We start from the raw sequence: 8,610 nt of genomic DNA, 5'->3' as shown, positions 1-8,610 counted from the left end.
TGCGCTTTTCCAGCACCACTCTAATCTCGGCTCTGGTTTCCAGCATCTGCAGTTCTCACTAAGATGGTGATGTGAGACATGGCATTGTATACTTTTCACTGTACTGGAACTGAAAAATGTGTTGCTGGAAAAGCGCAGCAGGTCAGGCAGCATCCAAGGAGCAGGAGAATCGACGTTTCGGGCATAAGCCCTTCTTCAGGAATTCACACTCTCCCATCTATTTACACACACTCACACATGCATACACTGAAGAGGGGCTTATGCCCGAAACATCGACTCTCCTGCTCCTTGGATGCTGCCTGACCTGCTGCGCTTTTCCAGCAACACATTTTTCAGCTCTGATCTCCAGCATCTGCAGTCCTCACTCTCTCCCACTGTACTCCTAGACTTGAGCGCATGTGACAATAGACCGATCCTAATTCCAGGAAGCACTCTCCACACAAAGGGTGGGACGGGCGGAATTCTCTTCCACAAACGGCCGTGGATGCAAATTCACTTCTGAGGAAGGGTCACCGGACCAGAAACGCTCACACTGCTTTCCCTCCCCAGATGCTGCCTGACCTGCTGAGTTTTTCCAGCAATTTCTGTTTTTGTTTTATGATTTCCAGCATCAGCAATTCTTTCAGTCTGTGTACGGAGTCAGCTGTTGAGAATTTAGATGGGAGATGGATTCCTTTTTTGTGAAGGAGAGATACAGGCCGAAGGCAGTTAGGCCACAGGTCAGTCATGAACTCAGGGAACGACAGAACAGGGAGGGGCAGAATGGCTTCCTCCTGTTCATGTGAGAACCTTTACAAAGTCCTGCTTTCCACACAACCGTTTGTGTTGAAATCTCGGCCCCAATGTTTTCCAGGAGAAAGTGAGGACTGCAGATGCTGGAGATCAGGGCTGAAAATGTGTTGCTGGAAAAGCGCAGCAGGTCAGGCAGCATCCGAGGAGCAGGAGAATCGACGTTTTGGGCAAAAGCCCTTCATCAGGAATAAAGGCAGAGGGCCTGAAACGTGGAGAGATAAGCTAGAGGAGGGTGGGGGTGGGGAGAAAGTAGCATAGAGTACAATAGGTGAGTGGGGGAAGGGATGAAGGTGATAGGTCAGGGAGGAGAGGGTGGAGTGGATAGGTGGAAAGGAAGATAAGCAGGTAGGACAGGTCATGGGGACAGTGCTGAGCTGGAAGGTTGGAACTGGGGTAAGGTGAGGGGGGGGGGGAAATGAGGAAGCTGTTGAAGTCCACATTGATGCCCTGGGGTTGAAGTGTTCCGATGCGGAAGATGAGGCGTTCCTCCTCCAGGCGTCTGGTGGTGAGGGAGCGGCGGTGAAGGAGGCCCAGGACCTCCATGTCCTCGGCAGAGTGGGAGGGGGAGTTGAAATGTTGGGCCACGGGGCGGTGTGGTTGGTTGGTGCGGATTTCCTGAAGAAGGGCTCATGCCCGAAACGTCGATTCTCCTGCTCCTTGGATGCTGCCTGACCTGCTGCGCTTTTCCAGCACCACATTTTCAGCCCAATGTTTTCTAACAATGCCACTGAACATTGATGTACTGTGCTGTTCACCCCCCTCTCTGTCTCTCCCTCTCTGTCTGTACCTCTTTCCCATCCCTCCTGCTCACTCACCCAATCACAGACCCTTCCCTTTTATTTTCTGATTTCACTCTCCTCCCTCAATCTGGTTCAGAAGCTCAGGACGGGCCCAGTTCGGGTGAAAGGGCGTTGAGCTGAGGCACTGCCCGTGTTTCTGTGTCTACAGACACTGCGTGGAGTGCTCCGTACTTGCAGCATGGTCTGTTTGAAAAGCAAACGCTGAGATGTATTGAGTAAATACAAGGAGCTGCTGACCCAGCCCAGCCCAGCCCAGCCTGGCCCGGCCCAGCCCAGCCCAGCCCAGCCCGGCCCGGCCCAGCCCAGCCCAGCCCAGCCCGGCCCAGCCCAGCCTCACAAACAGGGTGAACCATCCCAGTTGACACAGGCAGAGCAACAGGGTGAACACAGACTGGGTTACATCACACCATCTCTTCATAAACTAATTAAACACAATTAAGACAGTCACTGCGGAGACACAGCTTACTGCACCCTGCACTCCCACCCCACCACAAACCCTGGAGAACAGAGCTGTTCCAAAAGTACTGACTCTCACTGGGGTACAGTCCCACACACAGACACACACACTCACACTGACTCTCACTGGGGTACAGTCCCACACACACACACAGACACACAGACTCTCATTGGGTACAGTTCACACACACACACTGACTCGCACTGGGGTACAGTCCCACACACACACACTGACTCGCACTGGGGTACAGTCCCACACACACACACTGACTCTCACTGGGGTACAGTCCCACACACACATAGACTCTCACTGGGGTACAGTTCCCCCCCCCTCCGACACACACACACACACAGACTATCACGGGGGGGTACAGTCCCACACACACACACACACACACACACACAGACTATCACGGGGGGTACAGTCCCACACACACACACACACACAGACTATCACGGGGGGTACAGTCCCACACACACACACACACAGACTATCACGGGGGGTACAGTCCCCCACACACACACACAGACTATCACGGGGGGTACAGTCCCACACACACAGACTATCACTGGGGTACAGTCCCACACACACACAAACCCTCACGGGGGGTACAGTCCCACACACACACACACTCTCACTGGGGTACAGTCCCACATACACACACAGACTCTCACTGGGGTACAGTCCCACACACACACACACAGACTATCACGGGGGGTACAGTCCCACACACACACACACACACACACACAGAGACTATCACGGGGTGTACAGTCCCACACACACACAGACTATCACGGGGGGTACAGTCCCACACACACACTGTAGAATATGGAAGTGTTGTTATATAATTGTGATGAGACAAAAAAACTGCAGATGCTGGAATTGAAAGTGGACAGGCAGGAGGCTGGGAGAACACAGTGAGACAGGCAGCAATCCTGTTGCTGGCAGGGAGGAGGTAAGGTAGGGTGTGGGGCTGGGAACGGTGCCGGGGGATGTAGACGGTGGATACTGGAAATTGGAGAATTCAGTGTTTTACGATTCAGTGTGACACAGGCAGGAGACTGGCTCTGATTGCCAGCACTGTACTGCCTCCTACTGACTGTCCTTATTCATTACAGATCGCTACAGTCCCATAATTACTCACTGTCACCATTACCCCCCAGTGTTTACCCCCTCACTGTCACCATTAACCCCAGTGTTTACCCCCTCACTGTCACCATTATCCCCAGTGTTTACCCCCTCACTGTCACCATTACCCCCCAGTGTTTACCCCCTCACTGTCACCATTAACCCCAGTGTTTACCCCCTCACTGTCACCATTACCCCCCAGTGTTTACCCCCTCACTGTCACCATTAACCCCAGTGTTTACCCCCTCACTGTCACCAGTACCCCCAGCATTTACCCCCTCACTGTCACCATTACCCCCAGTGTTTACCCCCTTACTGTCACCATTACCCCCCAGTTTACCCCTCACTGTCACCATTAACCCCCCAGTGTTTACCCCTCACTGTCACCATTACCCCCCAGTGTTTACCCCCTCACTGTCACCATTACCCCCAGTGTTTACCCCCTCACTGTCACCATTATCCCCCAGTTTACCCCTCACTGTCACCATTAACCCCCCAGTGTTTACCCCTCACTGTCACCATTACCCCCCAGTGTTTACCCCCTCACTGTCACCATTACCCCCCAGTGTTTACCCCCTCACTGTCACCATTATCCCCCAGTTTACCCCTCACTGTCACCATTAACCCCCCAGTGTTTACCCCTCACTGTCACCATTACCCCCCAGTGTTTACCCCTCACTGACACCATTACCCCCCAGTGTTTACCCCCTCACTGTCACCATTACCCCCCAGTGTTTACCCCCTCACTGTCACCATTACCCCCCAGTGTTTACCCCCTCACTGTCACCATTACCCCCAGTGTTTACCCCCTCACTGTCACCATTACCCCCAGTGTTTACCCCTCACTGTCACCATTAACCCCAGTGTTTACCCCTAACTGTCAGCATTACCCCCAGTGTTTACCCCCTCACTGTCACCATTACCCCCAGTGTTTACCCCTCACTGACACCATTACCCCCAGTGTTTACCCCTCACTGTCACCATTACCCCCCAGTGTTTACCCCCTCACTGTCACCATTACCCCCAGTGTTTACCCCCTCACTGTCACCATTACCCCCAGTGTTTACCCCTCACTGTCACCATTACCCCCCAGTGTTTACCCCTAACTGTCAGCATTACCCCCAGTGTTTACCCCCTCACTGTCACCATTACCCCCAGTGTTTACCCCTCACTGACACCATTACCCCCAGTGTTTACCCCTCACTGTCACCATTACCCCCCAGTGTTTACCCCTCACTGTCATCATTACCCCCAATGTTTACCCCCTCACTGTCACCATTACCCCCCAGTGTTTACCCCTCACTGTCATCATTACCCCCAATGTTTACCCCCTCACTGTCACCATTACCCCCCAGTGTTTACCCCTCACTGTCACCATTACCCCCAGTGCTTACCCCCTCACTGTCACCATTACCCCCAGTGTTTACCCCTCACTGTCACCATTACCCCCAGTGCTTACCCCCTCACTGTCACCATTACCCCCCAGTGTTTACCCCTCACTGTCACCATTACCCCCAGTGCTTACCCCCTCACTGTCACCATTACCCCCCAGTGTTTACCCCTCACTGTCACCATTACCCCCCAGTGTTTACCCCCTAACTGTCACCATTACCCCCAGTGTTTACCCCTCACTGTCACCATTACCCCCCAGTGTTTACCCCCTCACTGTCACCATTACCCCCCAGTGTTTACCCCTCACTGTCATCATTACCCCCAATGTTTACCCCCTCACTGTCACCATTACCCCCCAGTGTTTACCCCTCACTGTCACCATTACCCCCAGTGCTTACCCCCTCACTGTCACCATTACCCCCCAGTGTTTACCCCTCACTGTCACCATTACCCCCCAGTGTTTACCCCCTAACTGTCACCATTACCCCCAGTGTTTACCCCTCACTGTCACCATTACCCCCCAGTGTTTACCCCCTCACTGTCACCATTACCCCCCAGTGTTTACCCCTCACTGTCACCATTACCCCCAGTGTTTACCCCTCACTGACACCATTACCCCCCAGTGTTTACCCCCTCACTGTCACCATTACCCCCCAGTGTTTACCCCTCACTGTCACCATTACCCCCCAGTGTTTACCCCTCACTGTCACCATTACCCCCAGTGTTTACCCCCTCACTGTCACCATTACCCCCCAGTGTTTACCCCTCACTGTCACCATTACCCCCCAGTGTTTACCCCCTCACTGTCACCATTACCCCCCCAGTGTTTACCCCTCACTGTCACCATTACCCCCCAGTGTTTACCCCTCACTGTCACCATTACCCCCCAGTGTTTACCCCTCACTGTCACCATTACCCCCCAGTGTTTACCCCCTCACTGTCACCATTACCCCCCAGTGTTTACCCCCTCACTGTCACCATTACCCCCCAGTGTTTACCCCCTCACTGTCACCATTATCCCCAGTGTTTACCCCCTCACTGTCACCATTACCCCCAGTGTTTACCCCTCACTGACACCATTACCCCCCAGTGTTTACCCCCTCACTGTCACCATTATCCCCAGTGTTTACCCCCTCACTGTCACCATTACCCCCAGTGTTTACCCCTCACTGACACCATTACCCCCCAGTGTTTACCCCCTCACTGTCACCATTACCCCCAGTGTTTACCCCTCACTGTCACCATTACCCCCAGTGTTTACCCCTCACTGACACCATTACCCCCCAGTGTTTACCCCCTCACTGTCACCATTACCCCCAGTGTTTACCCCTCACTGACACCATTACCCCCCAGTGTTTACCCCCTCACTGACACCATTACCCCCCAGTGTTTACCCCCTCACTGTCACCATTACCCCCCAGTGTTTACCCCCTCACTGTCACCATTACCCCCCAGTGTTTACCCTCTCACTGTCACCATTACCCCCCCAGTGTTTACCCTCTCACTGTCACCATTACCCCCCAGTGTTTACCCCTCACTGTCACCATTACCCCCCAGTGTTTACCCTCTCACTGTCACCATTACCCCCCAGTGTTTACCCCTCACTGACACCATTACCCCCCAGTGTTTACCCTCTCACTGTCACCATTACCCCCCAGTGTTTACCCCTCACTGACACCATTATCCCAGTGTTTACCCCTCACTGTCACCATTACCCCCCAGTGTTTACCCCTCACTGTCACCAGTACCCCCCCAGTGTTTACCCCCTCACTCTCTGGGCTCCAGTGTATCGAATAGAACACTTTCATAATGACATCATTGCTGTATCAGGACCACCTGACCTGTAGGTGACCGTTTTTAGTGCCGGGTTTTAAAATACCTAAAATAAACCGAAAAGACAAAACAAAAGTAACTCCTTGTAAAGAATTGAAGGGAGGCAATGGGCGGAATGTGCTCAATGATCGCTTTAATTTTCGCATGTTCAAGGAAATGTTGACAATGTATATCTTGATAAATTAAAATTAATCTTTGTCCTTTGGTTCTATTGGAGTAAATAAAGTTTCAATAAATAACCCAGAATGTACATGTTGTTAATCAGCACATTGCAGTTTGGTGAGTGACTCACGTTTTGGAGATTTGTAAGCAAATATCACCTTTCTCTCCCAGGAGTCGCTCTGATTTGGAGATGCCGGTGTGGGACTAGGGTGGACAAAGTTAAAAATCAGGTCAGGCAGCATCCAAGGAACAGGAAAGTCGACATTTCGGGCAAAAGCCCTTCATCAGGAATGCTTATGCCCAAAACGTCGAGTTTCCTGTTCCTTGGATGCTGCCTGACCTGCTGCGCTTTAACCAGCAACACATTTTCAGCTCTGATCTCCAGCATCTGCAGACCTCACTTTTTACTAGAAAGTTAAAAATCACACAACACCAGGCTATAGTCCAACAGGTTTAATTGGAAGCTCTAGCTTTTGGAGTGCTGCTCCTTCACCAGGTGGTTGTGGAGGGCTCAATCCTTACACATAGAATTTATAAGTAAAAAGTGAGGTCTGCAGATGCTGGAGATCAGAGCTGAAAATGTGTTGCTGGTTAAAGCGCAGCAGGTCAGGCAGCATCCAAGGAACAGGAAATTCTACGTTTCGGGCCAGAGCCCTTCATCAGGACTCTGATGATGGGCTCAAAGTTTGTGCGAAGATTTGTAGCTCGGGTGCTTGTTGTAGTGGCGTGACGGCACTGTTCACTTCGATTGACAAAACCCTAGCCAGAGAAACAATAGCCAACCTACTGGACATACAGAACAGAAAACAGGAGGCGGAACCTATCAACAAGGATGGCATACTTAAACTACTGGACTTGTGCCTCACTACACACTTTACATTCAACAATCAGATATACGAACAAATCAACAGAACACCCATGGGATCACCAATCTCGGGACTCATAGCAGAGGCAGTTATGCAAAGGTTAGAACAAACAGCCCTACCACAAATTCAACCCAAACTCTGGGTCAGATATGTCGATGACACCTTTGTAATCATCAAAAACACAGATATAGAAAAAACACACCGGATCATCAACGCCACACTCACAGGAATCCGATTCACAAGAGAAGAAGAAAAGGATAGCCAACTCCCATTCCTAGACGTGTTAGTAGAGAGAACACCCAACGGAGAATTCACCACAAGGGTACACAGGAAACCAACACACACAGACCAAGTCCTAAACTATGAAAGTAACCACCCCAACACACACAAACGAAGCTGCATCAGGACACTATTCAAAAGAGCCACAACACACTGCAGTACACCAGAACTGCGAAAAGAGGAAGAGGAACACCTATACAAGGTATTTGCCAAAAACGGATACACGCGCAACTTTATCAACAGATGCCTAAGAGATAGACCACGGAACGAGGACATGCCACAACCAAAAGGACTAGCCACACTACCATACATCAGGAGCGTTTCAGAACTGACAGCCAGACTACTGCGACCCTTAGGACTCATAACGGCACACAAACCAACTTCCACACTCAGACAACAACTCACTAGAACAAAGGAGCCAATACCCAACATGAGCAAAACTAACGTAGTTTATAAAATACCATGCAAGGACTGCACAAAACACTATATAGGACAAACAGGAAGACAGCTAACAATCCGCATACATGAACACCAACTAGCCACGAAACGACACGACCAGCTATCCCTAGTAGCCACACACTCAGACAACAAGCAACATGAATTCGACTGGGAAAACACTACTATCATAGGGCAAGCCAGACAGAGAGCAGCCAGGGAATTCCTAGAGGCATGGCATTCATCCCCAAACTCCATCAACAAACACATCGACCTGGACCCAATATACCAACCGCTACAGCGGACAGCTGAAACTGACACCCGGAAGCGGCAAGGACAGACCACTATAAATACTGGAAGAAACATCAAAGAAGCGCTTCGCAGGAGGCTCCAGAGCACTGATGATGTCTCCTAGCCAGGGGACGAAACGTTTGCAACAAAAACTTCCAGCTCGGCGAACAGA

This window comes from Hemiscyllium ocellatum, chromosome 44, assembly GCF_020745735.1.
Source record: "Hemiscyllium ocellatum isolate sHemOce1 chromosome 44, sHemOce1.pat.X.cur, whole genome shotgun sequence".
Taxonomy (NCBI): Eukaryota; Metazoa; Chordata; class Chondrichthyes; order Orectolobiformes; family Hemiscylliidae; genus Hemiscyllium; species Hemiscyllium ocellatum.
Note: the sequence above shows the minus strand (reverse complement) of the source record.